Below are 14,951 nucleotides of genomic sequence, written 5' to 3' on the forward strand. Positions count from 1 at the left end.
TTTTTTTTTTTTTTTTTTTGGTTTTTTGTTTTTGTTTTTGTTTCTTTGAAACGGAGTCTCGCTCTGTCACCAGGCTGGAATGCAATGGCACAATCTCGGCTCACTGCAACCTCTGCCTCCCATGTTCAAACTATTCTCCTGCCTCAGCCTCCTGAGTAGCTGGGATGATAGGCATGTGCCACAATGCCCAGATAATTTTTTGTATTTTTAGTAGAGATGGGGTTTCACCGTGTTAACCAGGATGGTCTTGATGTCCTGACTTCGTGATCCCCCTGCCTCAGCCTCCCAAAGTGCTGGGATTACAGGCGTGAGCCACTGCGCCGGGCCTCATTGGGAGTTTTAAAGAGGGAGTTGAGTTGGTATATATGACCGCTTCAGGAGAATGAGTGAATAGGTCAAGCAGGAAGGTGGAAAGAATCGTTGAGAGGCTCTTGCATTGATTCAAACCAACAGTGATGGTGGTTTGAACTAGGATAGACCCGTGAAAATGGTGAGGAGTTGTTGAATTTGGGATTTTTTGTGATGGAGGTGTCAGAGGACTTAAGAAAGCAATGACTATGGACCAATGAGCAGAGAGAGGTAGGAAAGGTTTTGTGGGCTTTGGGCTCGAGCATCTAGATCTGCATTGGTTCATTGACTGGAACAGTGAACACTGGAGTAGGAGCAATTTTGAGGAAGAAAGAATAAAAAATTCTGATTTTATAAACAGATAAATGTATTCTGGGCAGAGGAACATATAAAAACACAATTAATATTGATAAGAAATATGTTTTGTACTAAGTTGTGCTAAATACATATAGTTCAGCTAAACAAATATTTATCGAATAACATCTCACATAAACCTCCACCCAACTATGTGGTAGTTATTATTGCCCTCATTTTCTAACAGGGCTCAGTAATGGTTAAGCCACTTGCTCACTCTACCACTCAGAGAGAGAGTTAGGATTCGCCCCAGGTCTGTCTTCTTGCATAGGTTCATCAGCTCAGTCTCTTCAAATGCACTCATTCAATTAGGTACAACACCTATTATGTCTTTTAAAATTCATTTTACCAAATGTGCTGGCAAGAACAGCAGAGCTCCTCCTAACTCTTCTGACTTATAGCAGGGCAAATCAGAAGCTCATAAAATCTAAATTAAATACACATAACATCGTGAGGTTTTTCTTTTTCTTTTTCTTCTTTAGACTCTTCTCAGTGACAAAGGAGATGTTGATGAAATTTATGCAGGAGATGAAGGAGAAGTTATTCTTTGAATTTTCCATATGTAGAAATCTATCTTCCTATCCAAAATTGGTTTGAGCGATCATCATCCCCCGTGGTGATGTCTGTTGCCTTCAGAAGTCAGAATTGTATAGATTTCCAAGACTGCTTTTTCACTGCTCAACCAAACCCCACATTCCTAATCCCAACAAAAGAATTGTGATGGGGAAGATGGTGGAGGTAACCATATTAGAGCTAGAGATGCTGCCTTAGATGAGTCCCCAAGCCTGTAGGAGCCTCACTTCTCCCAACTGTCAACCCTTTAATACTCACAATAGCAGCCCTTACTTTGCCACCACACCAAGCTTTTGCAAGAATCAGTAGAAAGTCACGCAGATGCGAGACTGCTTGGAAAACCAGAAAATCCTCAGACTGGAAGAAAAGGAACACTCTTCCCACACCCACCCCCATTCTGGCCCTTCTTGTTAGCTATGTGGCTATTGGCGAGCTCCTTTTTTGAGTTGCAGATGCCTGATCTGTCACGTGGACATAAAAGAAGGAGTGATGTAGTAGGTCAGAGAGCACCACAAAATTATCACATTTTTAGGGGCTTAAAACAACACACATTTATTATCTAACAATTTCCATGGGTCAGAAGTCAGGCATGGCCTAACAAGGCTCTCAGGCCCTCCCAAGGCTACAATCATGGTGGTGGGTGCTCCTTATTATCCTCTGGAGCTTAGAGTCTTTTCCCGAGGTTACATGGTTGTTGGAAACGGACTGTCTATGTCACAAGGCAGCCTGCCCCTTCCACAGAGAAACCATAGCCCAGACTGAAACTGGGAGAGAAGAAGCCCATCTCCTTGGCTGTATGTGCCAAGATAGAACTTCTGTAACATGGAGCTTGATGGGAGCAGTGAAGCAGTGTCGGGCTCAAATGTCACAGGCTTCCACTGTCCTCACTGAGAGTACATTTTCCTGAATGACCGTTTCTCCATTTTAGTATGCCCTTAGGACAACTTCCAAGACAGCCCTCACATTTTCCTCACCTTGACTAAATTTTACACAGGCTTCTTCCTGCCTCTAGGACACTTGGACTCTTTTCTTGGAACATTTACTTTAGAAAACTTATAATTGTGCATTATTTCTCTGACCCACCCCCTGTGATATAAATCTCTTACCAAGTCTTTTATCAGTTTCACAACCCAGAACTGTCTATCTCCAGACCCTAGGAACCATCTCTTTGCAACATAATCATCACAGAAGTACTGTCCCTTTCTCCCAGCCTCTGCTAGAAGGTGGGAGTCTGACTTTGGTGAGTGCATTGCTCCAAGTTTTTGGACTCCCTCCTGTCATTAGGTGAAAATGTTTACTTTTCTTGAGTAAAATCAATTGACAAACACAGATGGCCCATGATCTCCTTCACACTCCAGCACTTGAAGTCCTTCCTGCCTTTTGTTTCAGCAAAGTTCGGCTCTGACTGAGTCCTGGCCTCACTCCTCTATTGCAATGGCCTTGAATAAAGTCTTTCTTGCCTACTTAATTTGATGCAAATGTTTGTTTGAAATTTTGATTATTTTTTAAAATAATTCTCACCAGATAAGTTGTGGTTATGCTGGGAATAAAGTCCACTGGGCTCCTTACTCATCATTCCAGAAGTCTCCACTCTTGGGATGCGATGTGCACACCTGACTGAGGGAGTCTCCAAGGTTGTTTAGCCCCCTCTCCATCCTCAACGCCTAGCACGAAGTAGGTTCATAGTAGATAGTGAATGAATGAATAATAACAACACATAAAATTCATGATCCAGACACTGTGCTGGGTTCTGGAGATTTAATGGTAAGCAAAAGAAACAGAGCTTACACCAGGCAGGATCATGATTGTGGTCAGATCTCAGAAAAAATTTAAGTGATTTTCCCTAAAAGCAATGGGGAGCCATTAAAGATTTCTTTTTAATAGGAGATGCTGTTTTTCATTTATATCTTTAAATGATAAATCTGTGAAATGAGCTTTTTTTATAAATACAAGGACAGATTTTATTTTCCCTTGATGTTCTGAGCCCAAGATCCATTTCCAGTCACTCGGACTCATCTTTAATTACCATCTTCCATGCAGGCAGAGAGGCCACCACAGTCCCTGGGGTGTGGGCAGAAGTGAGGTCAAGTTAGAAAAGAGAATGGGAAAGAAAACATGGCCAAAAGCCTTTTCCATTTCATTTATTGGAAAATATATTATTGGGGGAAATGAAGATGATATGAAGCCAAAAAGCAAATATTACTCTCAACCTACAAGCCCAGGATTTAATGAGAATTAGTCTAACAACTGGTGTCACTTTAAAAGGACTTAGAGAGCCTACTGATTAAAGTCTGAGGAAAAGTCATTCTGTTCCTGAGCCAGACATAAGTTTTGTTTTGTTTGTTTTGTTTTGTTTTTTGGCGGGGGGTGGGGGGGTATATCTTTTTTTTTTTTTTTTTTTTTTTTAATGAGATGGGTAGAGGAAAGAAGATTTGGGACAAAAGCAACACCAGCCTCCTGATGGAGAAGCAAGAGTGCAACCTCCTGGCTTAGAAGTGTCAATAAATACCACATATATAAACAAAGGGATGCAGGGAGAGGTGCTACCAGCATGGGGCTGGGGACAAACCTCCTGATCTCCTGTAGGTTAGGTCACTGAACTGTGTGTGTCCTGGAGCAACTGAGGTTCCCTTTCTGAGCCTCAGTTTTCTCATTGGTAAAATAAAGTGATTGAACTGATGATTTTAAGGGGAACTACCAGCTCTGAAAACACCAGTGTCTCTGTATTCTAAGGAAAGAAGAAATTGACATTAGTGTCACTGGATGGACCAGATCTTCAGGAACCTTTAGTCAATTATTTTTACCTTCAGAAATAGTGAGTAGCAAGTCATTTCCCTCCATGACCCTGTCATTTCTCTACACCCCGTCTGTCAAATGACTATGCCTTTAATATTCTCTTTGGAATAAGCTAATTCATTTAACACAAAAGTAAATAAAGAGGAACAATAAAAAGATAACAGAGGGAAATTGATGCTAACAGTGTGGTATTTCTCTAAGAACAAAGACTTTGGGCCCAGACTCCCTGAAATTAAATGCTGGTGTCCTGGTCTCCCTGTCAGTTGTGTGTTGTTGGCAAATTACTCTCCAAGTTTCTGTTTCTGCATCAGTAAAATGGAAATAATATTCATACATATTTCATGGGGTTTTGAGAACTATATGGCATGATGCCTGTGTTTAAAGAAATAGACTAAGAGAGTGAAACAAGAATAGTATTGATATAAATTTTACTAGCAACAGAAGGCCCCATCCAGTGAGGAATCAAAGCTCTAGGGGATCAGGGTCAGTGGGGGAGAAGTAGAATACATTCTTTAAAACTGAAGTCCCTGCATGCTACCTTTGATCCACTTTAGCAAAGTACAAATCTCTTAGTGTTGTTGGCTATCTAGCCATGTCTGGGCTGATTAGTTGATAGGCACTGGGCCAGCAATTGCATGCACCAGGCATCCCATCGGGGACTATGATATCCAACTGCCTTTGACTGGTGAGAGATGGGTTTATGGTGCTAAGTCAGCTTTTAACCATTGCCAGCAAGCTGTGTCACATGCATGGTGCTAGGCAGAGTTCTTAGCATGTAATAATAGCAGTTTTTATAACTAATATCACTTAAAAATGTACACACAATAAAAACAGTCAACACTAGATCATAGTTGGTCTTAGAATTATGCCATGTGCCCTGACAGTCCCCTGCTCTAGTGGCTGGCATTCAGCCTGCTCCCATATGGCCATCAGCATTGACCCAGCAATGGTCAGACTGATGCCATCCATCATGTCCTAAGCTTTTTGCATCAATTTGCTGTGCACTTTAGAGTTTTATTGCATATTAAGCATTTTATTGCATACGCTCTGTTACATGTGGATTTGCGACCTATAATATCCATTCACTCGTCCTATTCCAGTTCAGAAAAGTGTGTCTATGATGCTCTTCTAATTTCACCTGCAGCCAGGAGCCACCGCAAAGCCTCCCTCCTCCCTCAGCATAAGGCGGCCCTCATCAAACCCCAGACACATTCCTGCACACCTGTGCCCGTGCCTTTGCACAGGCTGTTTGCTCTGCCTGCTCCTCCTGCCTCTATCCTGTATCTGGAAAACTCTGGATCTTTGTACACAATCCAGCCAAATCTCCCCCTCATTATAACTCACTCCACCCCGCCTCTCCTAAGCATCATTGCTTGTTGCCTCTGTATCCCTAGAGCCCTTTGCACATTATATCACCTTGCATTACCTTTGGGTCCTAGTTTCTCTACACAAATAATGGGAAAGTAAGAAAGAGGCACTCATATTTGCAGAATAGCTCAAGAGGCAAGAATGTCAACAATGTTTCACACATGTAAGGACTTTGGAGACTTGTCTGAGTAGGGAATGATGTTCAGGGGAGTCTGCAGGGCGTCCTCCTAAGGCACAGTAGTTTTCTAACTCTGCAGATGGAGACTCCAGTTCCCTCAAGTGGGGGTGGAGACAGGGGAAGGGGTTACAATGTGTCTTTGTTTACACAAGCATAAAACTGTTGCTCATCCATCCTCAGTGTTAATACAATGCCGAGCTGGCAACTGTTTTGTGAGGCTGACAGAGTTGTCTGTGAGGTTTGAATGAAACAGTATTTTATACAATATTTTTAATGGGCAGAGGGCATTGCAGACCTAAAAGGGATAGATTCGGGGGATAAATTTGCCTTACTTGCTTATTTCTATGAAAATGTCTGTCTTTTTTCATTCTCTGACTCTGTCCATGATCTTGGAGCAACTAGATCAGGCAAACTTAGTGCCCCTCTGGGAATCCCATGGGGACAAATTAGCAGAGGCCTCCAAGAGAAAAGTAAAGGACAAAGAGGACCGAGGTGACTGGCTAAGAAATGTGGATCCGGGTTTCCCTGAAACCGTGTAAGATACACAGGGTAGACATAGTTATTGCTACTGTTTTATAGATGAGAAAAGTGAAGAAAGGTTGATTTAGAGGGGTTGATCAATAATATTATTAGGACCAGCATGGTGTGGACTGTGACACAGATAGAGAATATTACAGCGAAGAGAGAGGAAAAAAGAATTCCAATTCTGGTCAGCTGGGAAAACTTCCTGGAGTACATAGTAATGACAAAAATCAATCGCCTTTCTTCATTTATTGTTTGTTGTCAATGTAGAACTCCCTCACTGGAATGTAAGCTTCATCAAAGAAAGGATCTTGTCTGTTTGGGCAACCGACCATCTCAAGTGCTTATAACACAGCCTGGGACATTATAGGTTCTCAATAAATATTTGTTTATTGAAAGAATAAATGGTTCCCACAGATCTCCTGTGGATTACATCATTGCCCCTACTGACAGCAACAGAGTTCTCTTTAAATGTAAGTGTTGAATACCATCTTTCAGAGGAGAACCTGGGCGTCTCTTTCTAAGAAGGCAACTTTCTAGCTGGTAACTGAATAAAAAGCCAAAATCAGGTAAGAGGGGCATGCTATTCCTACACGGAGTCCCATTCCTAGACCAATGGCTGGCACACAATATCCCTCAGTAAACAGTTTGAGGATTAAACTGGAATAAATTCATTCATCATGCTAATCCTAGCTAAACATTCTAAGACATCATGCTGCACGTCGCTGATTCTAACTTCTTAACTGCCATGCTCCTCTCTTGAATCCAAAGAACAAATCCCAAATGGTACAATTTGGCTGTGTCCCCACCGAAATCTCATCTTGAATTGTAGCTCCCATAATTCCCACATGTTGTGAGAGGTAATTGAATCAAGGGGGAGGTTTCACCCATGCTGCTCTCATGGTAGTGAATAAGTCTCATGAGCTCTGTCAGTTTTCTAAATGGGAGTTTCCCTGCACAAACCTCTCTGGCCTGCCATCCATGCCTTTGCTCCTCACCTGCCTTCCACCATGATTGTGAGGCCTCCCCAGCCATGTGGAACTGTGAGTCAGTTAACCCTCTTTCCTTTATAAATTACCCAGTCTCGGTATGTCTTTATTAGCAGTGTAAGAACGGACTAATACACCCTCTTCTCTTTTCCTGGCTCAAACGCCAAGCAGAGAACCTTAAGAAGCAGACCTCTGAGCTTCCGTGAGCGTTCGCTGTTTGCTGGGCTCTGAGCGCCCTCTGCAGGCCCTGTGAATTCCTGTCTCTGCCTCAGGCATAAAACCCAGGGAGGCGTCTGCCTGTAGGCTACATTTCCAGCCACTGTCTGCAACAGTGTGTTTCCCTTGGGTGGAAGAGGTGGATAATCAGAGAGGACTGGAGAGGATCCCTGTGCTTAGTTAGACAGAACCAGTTCAAGACGGACGCTTCGGGTAGGGAGGTGGGGGTGTGCTCCAGCAAAAAGGAACGCGGGCTTAGGGATTTGTTAGCCAATATTCACTTACTGTGAGTCAGATACGTTTTCATTCATTCATTCATCATCACATTTTTCATAGGGGACTACTAAGTGCCAGAGCACTGGCATTCAGAAGTGGAAAGCAGGCCACAAAAACAAAACAACCTCCTGCCTTCACGGGGCCGGCACCCTAGAGAGGAAAGACCAACAACCAATAAGATGAATAAGACAGATAGTAAGGTGGACGGTGGTAAATGCCAAGGAGAAAAGATGAAGTGGGAAGAAGGCTCTGAAGCTTCTGGGGCAGAGATGGGGAGCAGTGAGATGTTTTATCAGAGGTTCGGGAAAATCCTGGCTGAGAAGGACTGTGAAATGAAGATCAGAATACAGAGAAGGAGTGCGCCTTGCAGCTCCTGGAGGAGGAGCATCCAGGAGAGGGAACTGCGTGCAAATGCCTTGGGACAGTAGCATGCTCATGTGCTCAAAGACCAGCAAACAAACTGCATGCCTGGACAGGAGAAGATGAACAGCAAGTAGGAGGGGCCTTTCAGGACAGCAGGAAACAATGCATTAGACCACTCCCATTGCGTGCTTCTTTCAGTCAACTAGATACATTCAGCAAAGCCACTATCTAGAGAACAGAGCCTATTCTTCCAGGTGCACTTTGGATGAGCAGCTTTGATTGTTAGAAACTCTGAGTAATCGGGGTGCACTGAACATAGAGATGAAGACCAGGTCTTTAGTTTACTTAAATGACACATCCCATTCCCTGACCCAGTTCTTCAAGGGTCCGGTTAGGACTTCTCTCCTATTCTGTCAGCCACTCCAGGATACCCTAGGTCCTTTCTAAAGGGTGCTTCCCAAAAATAACAGCCGTGTGACATGTATCCTCTGACGAAATGTCAAAATAACTCCTTCAGCCCTGACTGCATTCCTAAAGAGTGGCTACTGTGGATTTCATAAACACAAAGTCTTGGCAAAAGAAAGCCAAAGGATTTTCTTTTATTATTGTTGTCATTAATACACACCACAATTTACACAAAATGCCAACCAAAAAACAAATGTAGAAAAATAATAGAATTGTATTGGCACTAATGACTTTGTAATTACTATGGTGGCTGTTTTACAGACAATTTATAAGAGTGCAGGAGATTGTAATTGTATACAGATGTTGTCACCAGAATAAATACACATTAGGGTTCACAGTGGCATCAAGCTGTACATTCAGTTTCTTTCTCAGATAAAGAGACCATGACAAAAGACCCTGCCTCTCTTTGCCTTCTACAATGTAGGAGGTCACTTTTGAAAATAAAAATAAAATAATAGAAGAAGAGAAATTACAGAGCCCTGCCCTGTGTAATCAATAAACATAAGCCACAGGCTGGTCCCCTTGGCCAAGTCTAAGCATGGACATGCTTACGGACACTATTGGTGTGCCTTTTATTTATTCAATAATCTGAGTTTGTCTATTAATTTGGAATGATGTAAAGGTTGGTTACTGAGTATCCAGACTGTATTACAGACAGGAGGAGGTGCTTCTTGACTAACTGGTTTGTAATCTGCTCCATCACTTTCTCTTTTCATACATTCCCTATCTTGGCACTGATCTAGGGGTGGTGACCCAATGAAGCATTGAAATCTTACCTGAATGGTGTGGCTGATGTCATGGCAGCATCGCATCTGGACTGGATTTCTGCTTCCAGACCCAGATGAGAAGCCAAAACCCCAATACCAGGGATGTGATTTGCTTTTACCGATATCAGGATAATATTAGTCTCAATGTTTCCCACTTGCTTTATTGCCTCATTAATCTATCCTGCACTATGAATGCGGCCATCCTCTCCCCCAACTAGATTATAAATTCTTGAATAGCAAAGTCACATCTAAGTAATTTCTGTAACCACCAATGCTTAGCATAGAGCTAAGCAGAGACTAAATGTTTTTAAAAAATAAATGTATTTCATGTGAGTTATGGGAAATTTGTAAATGAAAATCAAATCACAGACTTTCATGTTAAGTTGTATGTAGAGAAGAGAGTATTTTGGGATCAAGTGAAGTGCACTATTTAAAAGGAAATATATATGTGTGTGTATATATATATACGTGCAAAGATATAGGAATAGGTTATCAGACGCACCTTGATTATTATTCAATTTTCTTTCTTAGGGCAAGAAAAATAAGCAAGGTATTTTGCCATATGCAATAAGTTTAACCTTGGGCTAAAGGACATTTCAATATGTCTTTGCAGTTTGATGCAATACAAAGGATTCTGAGTGACATTTACAGAATTAAATCTTTCAAACACCTTAAATTAAATGTAATACTGTTCTCGGCTCTGTGTCAAGTTGCAGCCTTTCCTCAACTCTCAACAATGGTATACAATATACCCTAAACAGAAAAATAGTTTTATGACATAGATCATTCAATAATGCACTCAATGGACCTGAAAACGTCCAGTCTGGAAGCTTGTGGAGTCACAGTGGAATGTTCTGATGGAAGCTTAAGGCTAAAATTTCAAACCAAGTAATCTTCCTTAAGCCATCATGTATGAATCACTTTAAAGCCATGTAAGAAATCTCTTAATTTGTTTATTTCAAAGATAACTCCCTATAATCAACCTTTTGCTACAAAAGATTCCCAAGCCACTCCCCAAGCTTTTCAATGCTCACTCTGTAAAAGGCATTGTTCCAGATCTCTACTTTTCGTATCTTGTTTGCACCCCCGAACTACCTTTCAATTAGGTATTTCCAAGCCTTTCCAAGGAAACTAAGGCCTAAAGATAGAATGATGCTTCCCACTACACAAAATTCCACTGTGACGTCTTAAGAAACTCCTCTTCCCTTGCAAATTCAGAAGCTTAGAGAGTAAACATGAGCCAACATCAAACTCTGCATTAGCATCAGTTGCTGTGAATGACATGAGGGGCTGGAAAGAAAACATGAGCTTTCAAAGGACTGACCCTTTCAGCAAAGATATATTGAACACCCACTCTGTGCCAGGCAGCGTGTGCAGGATCAGCTGTACTGGAAGAATTAAACATGGTTTCTTCCCTTGAGGAAAAAATGTTCGTATGTGAGAGATCTATAGGAGGAACACAGGTAAAAATGTGATGAGAAATGAGAAAAGAATGGGTTTACGGAAACGTGAGAAAACCTAGCTTGATGGCAAAAGGCACTGAGCTCAGATTCATCCAGAACCAGGAATCTGCAATCTAGGAACCATTTATTGTAGACTCAAACCCTATGGTAAAGGGAATGAATCCTGGATGAATATGATCAGCCATTGCAACGTGAGAATTGCAAAAGGAGATAAGGTATGGAAGGAAGAACATGACCTGGGACAGCTGTGGAAAGAAAGGTGTGTGGTTTTGGAAAAGGAACTCTAGGTTACTAGGAGAAAAGAGAATCTTGTGAAACATAGATGATCAGCAAAGAATGCAACAGTTCATCCAATTACACTATTGACAATGCTTTATAAAACCACATTTGTCACTGAGTAAGTGTTTCTTGCTGTTTATTGGTTATGTAGATGTCTCATACAAGAATTTATTATAATAGAAGGCTCAGAAGTTTATGGTTTAGGAGATGTGGACTTGAACTCTGGCTTTGATTTTAACAAGACATGTGACTTTTACAATTAAGTAACTCTCTGCGTTGGAAAAATCATAGAATAAAAGATAAAATGAAGGCTAGAAGTTCAAATCTTGACTCTACCACTGCTAAACTGTAATTGTAGGCAAGTTACTTGACTTCTCCCAGCATCACTTATATGTTGTGTGGGATTAAATGAAACCATATATGCAAAAATCTAGCCAACGAATTTGAATACCGTAGATTATTTCCATTTTTTTCTTCTTCATTTGTTAAAAGTTACATGGACAAGAATCCCGGTTTGTTTTACTTGTAAAAGTTTCTGATTCTGTGATGACACGAAGTTTGAAGTTTGAGGACTGTTTTTAAAGTCCTGTAATCAAAACTACATCTATGAAACAAAAATACACAGTCTTTATGATCAAATATAGAGAAATAACCTGGTTTAATGATTCACAAAACACTATTCAGCAACACCCATACATTTACATTTGATCTAAAAGCTCAATTCTATATATTCTGGTCTTTCTCTTGTGTAACAGAAGTCACTGGGATCCTTTTCCCAAAAGTTAAAATGGATTATTACAGGGTTTGTGCACTGAAAACTCTGTATTATTGCATACCATATTATTTCCATTCAACATAAAAAGTGCTGGGGAGAGTTCCACCTTTCCAAATTGTCCATAGTGTTTTCTACTGAGAGTTAACATCATGCATAATTGCCCAGGTGCCATGGAAAATCAAACTAGAAACAAGTATAGAAAAAAGTAAAACTGCTAAATAAAGGAGGAAAGGGAGGAAGAAGCATAGAAATCCTGAGAAAGCCACCTTAAAGGTTTTGAAAAATCACCATGGTGGTTTCTCTTCATTTAGAAATTACATGTGCGTGTGTGTGTGTGTGTGTGTGTGTGTGTGTGTACACAATATGGTATATAATGTCAACATAATGACTGTGCTTTGTCATATATAGATCAAGACCTGTCTGGTCAAGTGAAGCTGGAAGTACACAGTTCAGGATATAGACATCAGATAGACTCTATATGAAGCAGTCCATTTTTCCTCTTCCAATTCCGATACTCATTATTTCAGACGCCAGTTAAAAGTAAAACACATTAACAGTAAAACAGTTAAAAGTAAAACACGGCAGGTGCAGTGGCTCACTCCTGTAATCCCACCATTTTGGAAGACTGAGGCGGGTGGATTGCCTGAGCTCAGGAGTTTGCGATCAGCCTGGACAACAAGGTGAAACCCCATCTCTACTAAAAATAGAAAAATTAGCCCAGCATGGTGGTGTGTGCCTGTAGTCCCAGCTACTCAGGAGGCTGAGGCAGGAGAATAATTTGAACCCAGGAGGTGGAGGTTGCAGTGAGCCGAGATCGGGCCACTGTACTCCAGCCTGGTGACAGAGCAAGACTCCGTCCAAAAAAAAAAAAAAAAAAAAAAAGTAAAACACTAAGTTTTATCATTACCCCAGATCCTTCTAGTGTTTAGGATGATATGATTTCCTAGCACGGTACCCAACACAAAATAGATGTTCAATAAAACATGTAACAAATAAGTGAGTGAACAATTGAAAAAACAAATGATCCAGATGCTAGCATATAATGCTATATTGGGATGGATGTCTTGCAAGAAAATTATCAGAAAGCGTAATCATAGTTCTATGTGTCCTTTGCCAAGATCACACTTCCGTTTTTTATAGGACCCCACCAGTGTCCCTAGTAGCCCTGGTTATTTCTAATGCTCAGAAATATATGCTGTGAAACCAAAGCTAATGGCATGGCCCCCCCAAAAAAAAAAAAAAAAAAAAAAAAAAAGTGGCAATTACATTCAGGAGCTTGCAAATACCTGAATTCAAGCTTTCAAATCAGTAGCCACGTGTGTAGAGAGAGATGCCATCATCTTACACAGTGAGAGCCAACTGAACACTTGTTCACCTTCTAGCACTTTTAAAGGCTATTTTTCTTCTTTACGGAAACACTTGCGTTATGTGCTATTATTTATAGTGTTTTCTTTGCCATTCATGTACTACATGGGTGACCTCCCTATTGGTTTCTCCCAAAACTCCTTCTGGACATGGCCTTGGCCACATTCACTGGGCCTATAACTTTCTGTTCTCTGTCTACTTTCCCCTTGCATGTATACCCTCCATCAGGATGGGATGATTATTTTATTTTAGCTTTACGACCAACACCTGGCTTGTGCCAGGCTATTAGGAAACATTTGTGGCTGAAGGAAGCACTACAGTTTCAACTAAGTTACCCCAATCTTGTGGGGGCTGCAGACTGCTTAACTGTAAGATGAGAATTGAATAACTTTCTTTACTCTATAAAATGTTTATGATCCAAGAGCAGCTTGTGTGGTCACCTTAAATAGCAATATAAGAATTTAATTTGATTGCTTCCATGCTTTAAAAAAAAAATTAACCAAATGACTGTTCCCTCTTCTTAGCCTGTTTATATGATGCCATTTGTTACAGTTTTTCTCCATGAGAAGCCCAGCAGACATGTCTACTATGCTTCTCAAAGGAAAATTTCAGAAATGATGGTGGAGGATGTGGCTGGACTTCTCCCAAGACAGGAGGGATCAGATCTCTTGTAGAGGGTGAAGCATGGAGCGACACATGATGGCAGGGGCAGGCCTTGGTCTCCCAGGGGCTCTCATTGCCAAGTGGGAATTTTCCTGCTAGTGTTAACAATGGAAATTTCCTCCTGATCGAAGAAGAAAATCCTGCATGGCAGCTGATTTCTCACACCTCCATTTTGCTACTTTTGTGCTCAAACATATTCTCCATCTACCTTTGCAGTGGCCAAAGGTTCCCAGCCCTCTGCTCTCACTTGAAGCCCTTTGCTCATTCTGTCCCTCTTGGAGAGATCCACCTTCGCAGAGCCGGCTCCTACTCAGCCTTCGGGTCTCAGCTTAGACACCAGACCCCCTCAAAGGCCTTTCCTGACCACCTCTACCCCACATCCCTGCTGTAAGTGGATGCCCCTGCTCTGAGCACACACAGAATCATACCCCTTCTGTGGGGCCACCCACTTTGATTTCCCATTTGATCAGCTGTGTTCCTTGCTAGACGGTGAGCTACTGAACTTTACCAATGCATCCCTGGCACAGAGTACGTCCTCAAGACAAACTTGCCAGATGAATGAATGAATGATATAATGGAAGAGTGCACATTGGGGTGACGGGGTGTGCAAGGTAAATAGTCTCACCTTTCAAGTTTCACTCTCAACGCTTCCTTCCTGGCCTTCCCCAGGCAGTAAGGAGTGGATACCTAAGACTAAGAAGCACCAGCCCCGGCCTTCCTTAGCACTTTTGTTATATCCCATTGTAATGATAAGACTGGATCTCCCTCGAGTTCCTTGTCAGCATGGACTGTGCATTTTACCTCTGTGCTCCATCTGGCACAGATGGATGGAAGCTGCTCAGTAAACACCTGTGAATTGTAGATGCCAACAGGGGACTTTTCTCTCTTCACCTTCTCTCAGGTTCATAGCACTCCCTCTGCTTTCAAAATGCCATTGGGGTATTTGTTTTGCTCCAAGATGACTTTGGGTTCATATCTGCTTCCCTGGATTTATTTGGCTCACAAACAACAAATTCCAATTAATCTCAATATTGGTGATTTTTATTTCTAACTCATTTTGGGAAATAACAAATCATAAAACAAAACAAAATTACGCAGAGAATGAAGACATACTAGACCATTATCTTGGCAGGCATTTTGTTTATAATTTTACAATCAATAATAGAATGTCCCTGTTTTACATAATATATA

Source organism: Rhinopithecus bieti, unplaced genomic scaffold (genome assembly GCF_001698545.2).
Source record: "Rhinopithecus bieti isolate Rb0 unplaced genomic scaffold, ASM169854v2 scaffold_34489, whole genome shotgun sequence".
Classification (NCBI taxonomy): Eukaryota; Metazoa; Chordata; class Mammalia; order Primates; family Cercopithecidae; genus Rhinopithecus; species Rhinopithecus bieti.